The sequence below is a fragment of the Egretta garzetta genome, unplaced genomic scaffold (genome assembly GCF_000687185.1).
Source record: "Egretta garzetta isolate BGI_Z169 unplaced genomic scaffold, ASM68718v1 scaffold638, whole genome shotgun sequence".
Taxonomy (NCBI): Eukaryota; Metazoa; Chordata; class Aves; order Pelecaniformes; family Ardeidae; genus Egretta; species Egretta garzetta.
The window spans coordinates 18,586-29,242 of NW_009260676.1; the positions used below are offsets into that span (position 1 = coordinate 18,586).

The following is a 10,657-nucleotide window of genomic DNA, read 5'->3' on the forward strand; positions in this document are numbered from 1 at the left end:
CTCTTCTCCAGGCTGAACAAGCCCAGCTCCCTCAGCCTTTCCTCCTAGGGGAGATGCTCCAGTCCCCTCATCATCCTGGTTGCTCTCCTCTGGACTCTCTCCAGGAGTTCCTCATCTTTCTTGAACCGGGGAGCCCAGAACCAGGCACAGTGCTCCAGGTGGGGTCTCACTACTGAGCACGTCAAGGAGCAAAGCCGGAGCACTGCCTCCAGCTTGGCACCATCTCCTCTTCCCCGAGCCTCGAGCAAACCCCTCTGAGTCAGTCACCTTCCGATGTACGTGAGTCAGAAGCCGGGGAGGCACTAACGCAACAATAATCACTCACGGCACTGGCTCTCCGTCGCCGGGAAGACAGGGGCGAAGTGGCGTAAGATGTGTTAGGCCAGTTGGCTAACAAAGTTTTGAACAGGAAAGTTTTGGAAGTTATAACAGAGCTCGAATAAAAAGGGAGAACAAAGTAAAAGCAGCCGCATTACCAGTAGCCATGGGAGAAGTGCGTGTCTCAGCAGGACGGGAGGCGAAGTCGGAGCGTTTAACATGAGAAGCAGCAACTCCCTTACCTTGTCCGACCATCGGTCTACCAGCTGCGGTTGCAGTGTGCCCCAATATTTGTAACTTTTTAGGTACCAATGCCAGAATAATCTATCCTGACCATGTGGTCTGACCTGCAGTGCCAGGCGAGCCACAGGATTTAAAGTTTCCTTGGCCAAGTGTAGCCTTTAGAAGGAAGGTTCCTTGAGGAACCAGGAAAGTAGCCTATTGCAAAAGCATGCAAAAAAGCTGATTCATGTGATAATGAAAAATTAAAGCGGTAAGCTAATTTTTGAGCATTTTAATAGTGCGAATGAACAAAGCCAGGGTTGAAATGAAAATATTCCTAGCTCATACTGCCAGTAGCTATAGGCACACGTAAGCCTGACAGCGTTGTTTTAGAGGCATAACTGGAATACACAGAGCTAGCACCAAGCAAAAATCAGAATATAGAGAAAAATACACTATTTTAAAAAATGCACCTATAGGAAGCTACGTGTGCTATAGAGATTTTGCAGTGCCCTCTCTGTATGGGATCATATGCAATCAGAACAACGATGAATTAAAAACGGTGTTTCCTGAAGCTAATGAGGAAAAGAAACCCAGGAGAAGCAGCATGGAACACTATGAAAGGAGCAGACAGTGGCTCAGAGGTTGAGATTTTGGCGCATAGTTAATTAAAACAGAGGGGGAAAAAGAAAATAAAGTGGGAAGGTTGGAGCAGTGCTGGATCCAGAGACACGAGAGCAAGGCGGAGTTGGTGGTACGCTGGGCAGCACAGGATATCTCAGTGCTGTACAAGAAAAGAAAGTGAGATTTACACTGGATAAAACCAACTTAAAATTATGCAACGGCCAGCCCACTTCCTACCCGCTCCCCCTGCCCCAAAGCCTACTTTAAAAATAAAACACGAGGGGGAACTTCAACTCAGAAACCTGCTTTTAATTTAAACAAGTGAACAGGCGCACCCGGAGGTATAAAACCGGGGGAAATGATTCAGGGAGCAGGCACGTAAGGAGAAGGGTGTTATGTCTAGAATAGATAAAGAACTTGCCCTAAAACTGGGAAAAATGCAGTCGCTTTAGTTACAGCCCGGCCGCCCCAGCCCCGCCGTGAGTAAAGCAGGCATTGAAGAGGCATCGGCCAGCTTCATCTCTGGTGGGTCCATCCTCTGCCGGGCAAACGCCAGCCAAGGGGAGAAGGGTGGAGGTGCCTGGGGAGAAGGAAGGGTGGAGGTGCCTGGGGAGAAGGGTGGAGGTGTCCTCCTGGCTGTGGGGGCGCAGAGGGCGGCAGGAAGCCTGGAGGCTTTAGGGAAGGAAGCCTGGGGATGAGTGACCGGGGGATCTGTGCGAGAGCGAGAAGATGTTGGGGAGGAAGGGCTGGCCGAGACCTGGAAGTTGTTTCTGGTGAAGAAAGGGGGCGGCAAAAGGGGAAGGAGGTGCCGGCCATGTGGCCGCAGCTGGAAGAGCTGGGGTGGCACCGTGAGTACCTGCCGGGGGAGCGGGGCCGATGGAGCAAGCTGGGGCTGCCTGGGGGGTGGGAGAGCTGAGCTGAGCTCGGGGGATTAAATGCAACCCAGGAAGGGCTCCCTGGCGCTGAGTCACGTGTGGTTTGGGAAGGGCTAAACCGTTCTCGGGGCTTCGAGCGGCAAGGGTGCAAATCGGTGGTGGCTCTGGGGACCTGGGCTCTGGGGGGGAGCCTCGGCGCAGCCGGCGCGATGCAGCACACGGGGTGCTGGGGTGGCGGCTGCTGATGCCTGCCTGCAAGGGGCAGGGAGGAAATACAGAGCTGAAGAGGCATCAGAAACAGTCGCGGCAGGCCGTAAGGACATCCTCCTCCTCTTGAGGATGGAAACACCGCTGCGGGGACCGTCAGCGGGGTGGTTTCTTTGGCTGAGGAGATGGTGGCAAGATCCTATGAAACACGTGAAATGCTGAGGCGCCAAACGATGAAAAGCACAACCCTGTTCCCCAGAGCGGTGCGGTGGGGCGGTACCATGCGCCCGGGGGGGGTGGTGGGGCATGGACCCCTACCCCGGCAGGGCAGGATGCCCGTGCAAGGGGGGAGATGCCCGTGCAAGAGGGGAGATGCCCAAAGCCCTCCGTTATCAGGAAGCTAAAGGTCTTTCAGGCTGATGCTAAGGGCATGTATTTCCTTGGGGAAAACCCTGCATCCCAAAGTAAGCTGCAAGGAGGTGTCTCAGGATTTTTCGACAAGAGGCGTTGTGTGTCCCCCCCTGACGGCACCAGGGAAAGCCCCCGACGAGCAGCCCGTGGCTCAGCGAGCGGGTTACATCTGGCGGGGGTTGAGTCACAGGAAGACAGAGTTTTGACATTGCTAGGGAAAAAAAAATAAATATAAAAATAACTGGTGCCTACCGATGGCTGTCGCAGGAAAGCCTTGCTCCTTTCAGTGGCTTGGTGCTGCACAAATACACTTTGTACGAGACAAAAGTCGCTTCTCCGGAGTTTGAATGGCTGTTCTGAGCTATTGACAAGCTTGGAGTTAGCAAAATAGGTTCTTCTTTCTTTTCTATAAGCACAAGAAACATAAATGGACTACGATAGAGTCAATGGAATACAGTAAGTTCTTACACAAGTAAATTTGTTTAATTTTTGTTCCCAGAGAAGGGTGGCAAGGGGATGCTGCAGCGAATGCCTCGCGGTGACAGAGCCTGAGCAGGGCGAGGCAATTAGACCCTGTTTCTGAAAGGGGAGGGCGAGCGAGGCTGTGTGAACCGAGACCAAATCTGAAAGGTGCTGCTTCATCCCCCTGTTTGTGCTCAAATATCAACGCAGGGAACAACAGTGGAAGCTGCAGCTGGAGAGGGCACTAGGGGTCACCACCGTCTTATCTACGCCACCTGGATTTAATTCTGAAGCAGGATAAATAACATGACAGAAAGCAAAGCTGGGCTATTCTGATTTTATTTTTTTTCTTTTTTTTTGGTGGGCCAGACAGCTTGCATTTCATTTCTTCCTTTTCTCCTCCTCCTGCCTGCCTGCTGTCTGTCTCTCCCTTAAAGCAAACCCCAGGGAAGCCTGTGGGATGCAACCAGGGCGGATGCTCTGGAAGAAAGTGGGGGGGGGGGGGTGGATCAAACATGCTGCTTTATTTAGAATGAAGGTTAGGCACATCGCAAATGCTACGTCTGGCGGGCCGAAGCACGTAGCAGCCTTGGCATGTTTCTGCAAGTACCACGGAGCAAACCGATTGCGGGAATGAATCGCACCCTTGTAGTCCAGAGCGTAACTCCTGATACGGTTTGTTCTGCCTGGCCAATGATCCCATGCCTGAGGATCTTTCTCCCCCTTTTTTTTTTTCCCCCCAAACTGACTCAGTATCCCTGACGTCTCATGAAACTGCATCTGGTATCTGCATTAAAAGGAGGATTGGGTGTCTGGATTGCAAAGAGCATTGCAAATCCTCCTCTCCAGGACTTTTTTTTATCTCGTGTCTAGGAAGTAACCACTGGTGGGGGCTGAGTCTATTGGAGTGTTGGAACACTGCATTTTCAGGTGTCTAGGGAGAAAAAGTGTGTTTTTACTGAGGCAGATGATTTGTCTAGAGACAGGCAGACAGGCTTTCAGGCGTACAAGACCCGATGAAGAGGCTGTACCCCCTGACAGCCTGCCTTTTTTAGCTATAGTACTCGATCTTGCAAGATGCCAATTCCCTTTTCTCCGCAGATAAATTACAGTATCGTCAATCGTGGTGTTTCTTGTTGCATGATATGGTGGAAGTTGAACGTTCAGGTAGACTTGAAACCTGACTGGACAATTTATTGAAAGAAATAGCTGCCAGGTGCTGTAAAATCGCAAAGATAGCGCTTCTGGCTTGGAAAGTTCCTTGCTTGCAAATCCCTGGGGACAGGGAGAGTCCCAGAGGAGTTTCCCCATACCCCGTTTGTGCGTTCCTCCCAAAGCGCCGGTTATAACTCACCTAGGGTGGCACCCTGGGATCAGATGGCATTTTAGCCTGGCATGGCACACACGGGAACGCAAGAACGGATATATGTTCTTTGATCGTCCCCGTGGTGATAAAGCTGCTTGGAGCGTGTTACTGTATGGGCTGTTCCTGGGGAAGCGTGCGGGCAAATCCAGACTCGTAGCCCAAGCGAGAGCGTAAGGACGTGCAGGACACTACAACAACCTGATGGGAGGGGGTAGCGAGGTGGGTGTTGGTGTTTGCTCCCAGGAACGGGCGATGGGATGAGAGGAAACGGCCTCAAGTTGTGCCAGGGCAGGGTTAGGTTGGATATTGGGAAAAATTCCTTCCCCTTGGGGCTGTCAGGGGCTGGAAGGGGCTGCCCAGGGAAGGGGTCGAGTCCCCACCCCTGGGGGGATTTGGGGGGAGCTTAAAGGGCTTTTCTAACTTAACCCATCCCATGATTCAGTGATTCTATGACACCTCTGTCGGGCTGCTTGCTTCTGCCAGCTCCAGCCCTGGCCATCGGCTGCGTTGGCTCGGAGCTCGTTCGGTGTCAGCTCAGGCATCGGCGTGCTGCAGTCGCGCTACACCCAAAGGTGGGGGAGCTCTCCGGCTCCCTATTTTTGGGATTTTATGTAACATCCAGCTTATATAAGCCTTTGTCTGTTCCCCAAATGGGTGGAGCATGTCTCGCTTAGATCCCTCGCTAAAGAAACGCTCGTTACTTAACTCTTACTCAAGTGCTCGTTACATACTTGAAGAATATTTTAGTTAGTTCCTTTTCTGTTGCCAATAATAACGTACCGGCTTGACAACCTGCTATGGGCAAATGCCAAAACGTGTAATTCACCATTTAATGAACTACAGCTTAGAACACACTAGAAACGGTGCTGTTGAGGGAGAGGAGGGCAAACCGAGGCAGATCCCAAACCCTGGCCCCAGGTCGCATCTTGCTTTCTTGTTGCCCGCTCCGGGCAGGAGCCAGTTTGGGGATGCTGGTAGGGGAGGAAGGGTGGTTTGGCCTCGCTAGGATGGCTTGGCCTGCAGGAGATGCCTGGCTACCCGGTGTTGCTAGCAAAGCCCCCACCTTCAGTGCAGCCAGGGTTGCCCCCAGTCCCAGTTGCTGGTGGCTGCTCCACGGTGCCAGCGGAGGGGAAGGAGGGTGACAGCAACACTGAGCACCCCCGGGCCGGTGTCCCCATTCCAAGGTTGCTTTGGACCCCAGGGAGGTGACACTGGTCTCTGTGGTTAACTAGATGCTTTTCCAGATCCAGGCTTTGGTTTTCCAGCAGGTAAAGGTGGGCCGTATCCTGCTGTGCGGGAAGGGCAAGGCATCAGAAACTGCCGGGTGCCCAGACCCGGTGCCGAGGAGGACCCCGCAAATTGTTTTCCGATGGACTTGTTGAGCTCACTCGAACCTGGCATTCACGTAACTGGAGGGCTTTAAATAGACAGTATGTGTCTTAGCTTAACACCATAAGGAGACGGTTTGCACTCTCTCCTTCCTCCAGATACTGTGCTTCATATACTGACGTGCTTGGCATTCCTTTAAGTTTTGTGAATCGATGCAAAAAAAAACCCCTCCTTTTTTTTCTTTTTTTTTTTTTCTTCTTCCCCTTAAAGCTGTGCTTTGCCCTGCAGCCCTGCCCCTGCTCGGCTGCACGGGGCAGCTGCCACACGGTGGCATCCAGGTACCTGCGGAACGGTGTGCCAGGAGGAAAGGGGGGGGTTTCCTGCCCAAAAGCAAGCTTGCAATACAAGAAATAATGCATTATTTTAGCTCTGAGGCCCATGCCTGTCCCCTGAGGCTCTTAAGGGCTGGCACAGAGCAGAGATGCGCTGCCCCAGGGAAGGTTAAGCTAGAAGTGGTATCTCTTGGTTTTATTCCATACATTTATTGATTTTTATTATTTTTTCATTTACCAATCTCATTCACCCCCCGCCTTGAGAGGAAGAAAAAAAAAAAGCCCCAACCAAACCCAAACAGTGAGAGCTTTGTTTTTGTTTCCATGGGAATTCTGTGAGAGGGGGGAGGGTGTGAAAAAAAACCTGAAATATTCTGGCCAAATCTGATAAGGTTTGGATCCTGAGCAGGCCCTGGGCTGTCTCGTAGAATCTAAAGCCCGGGGGTCCTGTTGGCCCCCGTCCGTGCCGGTGGGGAGGGCTGGGATGGGGCTGCTGCTGTGTCACGGGGAGCATTCCTAAAAAAGTTGCACCAGAAAAAGCGATTTGGGTGGGCAAAGATATGACTACAGCTCCCAGGAGACACCGTGGCCGAGTCAGGCCGTCATGTTTAAGAGCCTTCTGCCAAAACTTCCTCCCCTGCCTCTTCCTCCAAAGTCAGGAGGACAACTGCAGTCCTTGAGGGAGGCAGGAAAAAAGAAAAAAAAAAATACTTGGCAAGGAGATTTCTGCAAACATCCCCTCCCCGCCTTTTCCTTTTGGAATACTGGTGTTATGGGGCAAAACAATAACAAGTCGTGGGTTTTTGTACATGTCTGTGGCTTAACGCCAGCTGGCCCATGGTAGGTGGTCTCTGGGCTGCTCCGTCCTCGGCGGCAGCACCGGTGGCCACCCCAGCGTGGACCCGGCGGGGTTGTCCCCCTCATCTGTGGGGCTCCATCCACGCTGCGGGTGTTGTGGTGGTCTCGCTAGCTGGAGCTGAGCACCGTTCCGCCCCATCCCTCTGCACACCTCGTGGGAGCGCATTCGGGCCTTTTATCATTGCACTGCTCGGAAACGGCTACAGCAAAACACATTTCCAGTCCCCGGCGAGGTGTTGCTCAGGTACACAGGGCACACCAGCCCTGTTGTCCTGGAGGGCCACAGAGTCGCTGTGTGCATGGGAAGCAAATGACCATCTCAAACCCTGGCAGAGGAGCGGTAGAGCCACCGCCACTTGCAGACCTCTTGCTCTACGGGCAGTACGGCTTCGGCAGAGGTTGGGGACAGGGTGCTGGAGCAGGAGGCACGCCAGCATCCCATGCTGGAGCTTGCAAGCCTGGGGGAAAAACTACTCTGGAGTTTGCCCCCTAGTTCCCCTCCAGCCCCCATGGCTTTGCAGAGGCAGCAGCATCACCCACGCTCGGGGCCAGGGAGCGGCTGTGCGGCTAAAGAGGAAACACAGGGAGGAAAGAGGCTGTCTGGAGACCTGGCAGACAGGCAGAAAAGTGCTCAACTCCAGCAGTCGATGGTTGGTCGGTGTGGTTTTGCCACCTTTGATAGTTCACCTAACCAAGAGCGTGTCGGTTGTTGCGATCGGTGTCAGCTGAAGCTGGCAGGTCAGCAGCATGTTTAACCAGGAAAAAGCAACCTGGTGAGAAAAACTCTATAGGTAAACCCCTGTATTTAGATGACATCTGTGTTCAGTACATCAGAGGGATCCCTGCCAAGGCTCTGCTGAAACCACTGAGGGCCTTCCTGTGCTCCAGCTCTTGGGCAAAACTGCTTTTTGCCATGGAGTGAAAGGGGAGAGTGCTTTTCTGGGTGCAAGACGACGGGCTGAGGGCTTGGAGGTGTTGATGGTCTCTTTGCTCTATCTCACGCTCACTCCCGCCTGCTCTGAGGCCGTAGTTTGGCGTTTGCCTCGCTGCCCCACCACTCCTCCCCTCTCCCTGTGGTTGTGATGCCAGCCGGTGACCAAGATTGGGGATGGGGTCCGTAGTTAAAAAAAAATCCTTCCTTCTTTTCCTGTGTTATGTTTCAGCTGGAGGGTTGGGTTTGGTAATCAGCAGCATAGGCTCTCAGTCCTCAAAAAGCCCTTCTGCAGACGCCTCTAGGTGCCTCACGTGTCCCCACTTTTGGCTAGCTCATTAGGCATGGCGATGACAACTTTCAAAGAGAAGAAAAAGCACAAATGAAGTGCAACAAAATAGAATTTAAGAGAAGATTCCTAATGATTCGCACCTTGGTTTTACAGACCGCAGCAGCGTCGAGCCCCCTGCGACTGCCATGCAGCACCTCGTGTTAAATACGGAAACTTGGCCCTCCCTGTGACAGCGGCTACGCGTCCTCCGAGGGATGTGTGGAAGTTCCTGAAGATCAAAAAGCAGGTGGGAACAGAGAGCCAAAGGAACGCCCCGACAGACAACATTGTGTTTCTTCAGCGCTCGAGATATTTTTGAAGGTATGGGCCAAGCATCCACGTTATGAATTGCCTCTGGGAGAGGGATGGTTATGGGAGGTGTGGCAAATCGCTAATGGACACGGGTATAATGGTGTTTCTCCTGCAAAAGACGGCAACTGTGGGTGAAGAACCCGCTCTGCTGTGGTGCTCGGGAGGGAATTGTGCTGCATAAATGCCAAAGTGCTCATGGAGAGTGTCTGCTCTCTTCTGCTGCTGGCCCAGCCCTGCGCACAGCGGCTGCCAAAATAAACCTAGCAGCAGAGAAACTAAATATGCATAACTGAGCTAAGCTTTATGGATTTGTAAAGGTTCGCCAGAATTCAGCCAGCCAGTTGCATAGGTGTCTGAGCGCTGCAACGAGCAGGGTGGGCAGGGGTTCGTCTGCAGAGGGAGATGTTCTGGGGGCTGAGATGCCCCCTCTGCACCGGTGGGCGCAGAGAGGTGTGCGGAGGTGGTGGAGGTCACAGAATCCCAGAATCCCAGAGTGGCAGGGGTTGGAAGGGGCCTCTGGAGCTCACCCAGTCCAACCCCCCTGTTAAACCAGGCTCACCCAGAGCAGGGGGCACAGGACAGTGTCCAGGCAGGGGTTGAATATCTCCAGAGGTCCCCTGCAGCCCGCTGGCCTCCTGCCCTGGGAAGCTGTGGGGTCAGCAGCGGTGGGGCTGGAGAGGACGGCAGAGATGGGGCATCCCGGGCAGGCGGGTGGCCTGGAGGATGCTCCCCGTGCCGTCTGCTCACCGATTCCCATCCTGTATGTTGGCGTTAGCATGAAGCACCTCTGCAGCACAGGGTAGCGTGCCCTTCTCGAGCACGGCTTTGCCCGCTCTTTGGGGTGGAAAGGTGATGCCAGCGCTACAGGGTGACTTTTCTTATTTCCCATTGCCCCTCTTCTTTGCTGCAGAATTCCACCCCGATTTTCCCTGTTGCTTTGTTCTCTCCTGACGCTGAGCGTTACAAATGTCTGTGCTGCCTGTGAGGCACCCTGACTCACGGCTCTCCCTCGATGCTGAGTGTAGCAGCGTTTGAGCTCCACGCCGCGAGCTGGGAGAAGCCGTGGTGCAACGCTCTGGGGAACCCACCTTAGATTTCGGAGCCTGATTTTAAACGTGAAGCGCATCACTCACGCTGGCTTTCGTAAGCCCTTGGTGAGCCAAGTCATAGTAAACCCGGCGTAAACGAGCTGAGGCAACGCGCTGCAGGTGTGCCCATAACCAAAGTTCTGGTGGAGAACGGGGGGAGGCTTTAACATTGCACTGCCCGAACAGGGGGAGGGTCTGTCCCTACATTAGCAGCGACCAAAGTTGGGTTATTTATCTCACGTAGATTTGAGGACCACGGTTCAGCTCCTCACTACGTAAAAAAAAAAAAAAAAAAAAAAACTTTGAGGAAGAAAAATATCTTAAAAAACATATGGAAATCTTGCTGTAGAGTGAGAAGTGGAAATGCTGAATTCCCTGGGAAAAGCCACCAAGATGTCCCCTGTACAGCTGCGGCGGTGGGAGCCGTAGTCCTGCAGATGGGTTTCAGGCATTTTACCAAGGCAAGGCTGTGTTAGAGCTGTTTAATGTATGGAAGGGTTTTGCTTCTCCGCTTGGCAGTTCAATGCTTCTATAAGCACAAAAATCTTCTCTCTCTTGCTAAAAAAAAAATAAAAAAATAAAAAAAAATCTGCTTCTTTGCATATTACAAAGGGCATATGGGAAGTAACATGAGAAACGCAGGCGAGCACGGCTCAGACGCAAACAATACGTGACCATAATTATTAGGTTGTCTTGCTCTAAAAATAACGTTGCATGTGTACTGAATCCATGGCTAATTTGCCCACGACTTTTTCATTTGTTCCCTTCGATGCCATTCCTTGGTGGGGGAAAACTCACTTCTCCCGGCTGAAGTCATCGGGCTTGGGGAAAAAAAAAAAAAAAAAAAAAAAAGAGGACAAAAGGGGGGGAAGTTGTGCTGCGTTTGCGGGGCAAATCACTTTGAGTCCTTTTCCCTGCAGGGCTGTAAGTTGAAATAAAAAGGCAGCTTTTCTCCTGGCTGTTAGGGGATCATTTCTTGGTGGTGGGGTTG

The 10,657-nt window shown here is 52.6% G+C and overlaps 1 protein-coding gene across 5 annotated transcripts in view; it reads left to right on the forward strand.

The window, feature by feature from the left end:
• PLD1 (phospholipase D1) overlaps window positions 1-10,657 on the forward strand; it is a 99,231-nt gene that overhangs the window by 4,480 nt on the left and 84,094 nt on the right. For 4 of the 5 annotated variants that reach the window (XM_035901171.1, XM_035901172.1, XM_035901173.1 and 1 more), the window contains one exon: window positions 8,381-8,587. The gene's annotated coding sequence lies outside the window, so the exon portion shown is untranslated. Of the gene's footprint in view, window positions 1-1,993; window positions 2,013-8,380; window positions 8,588-10,657 lie in introns of those variants that run through there. The other variant, XM_035901174.1, reaches the window with a different exon arrangement.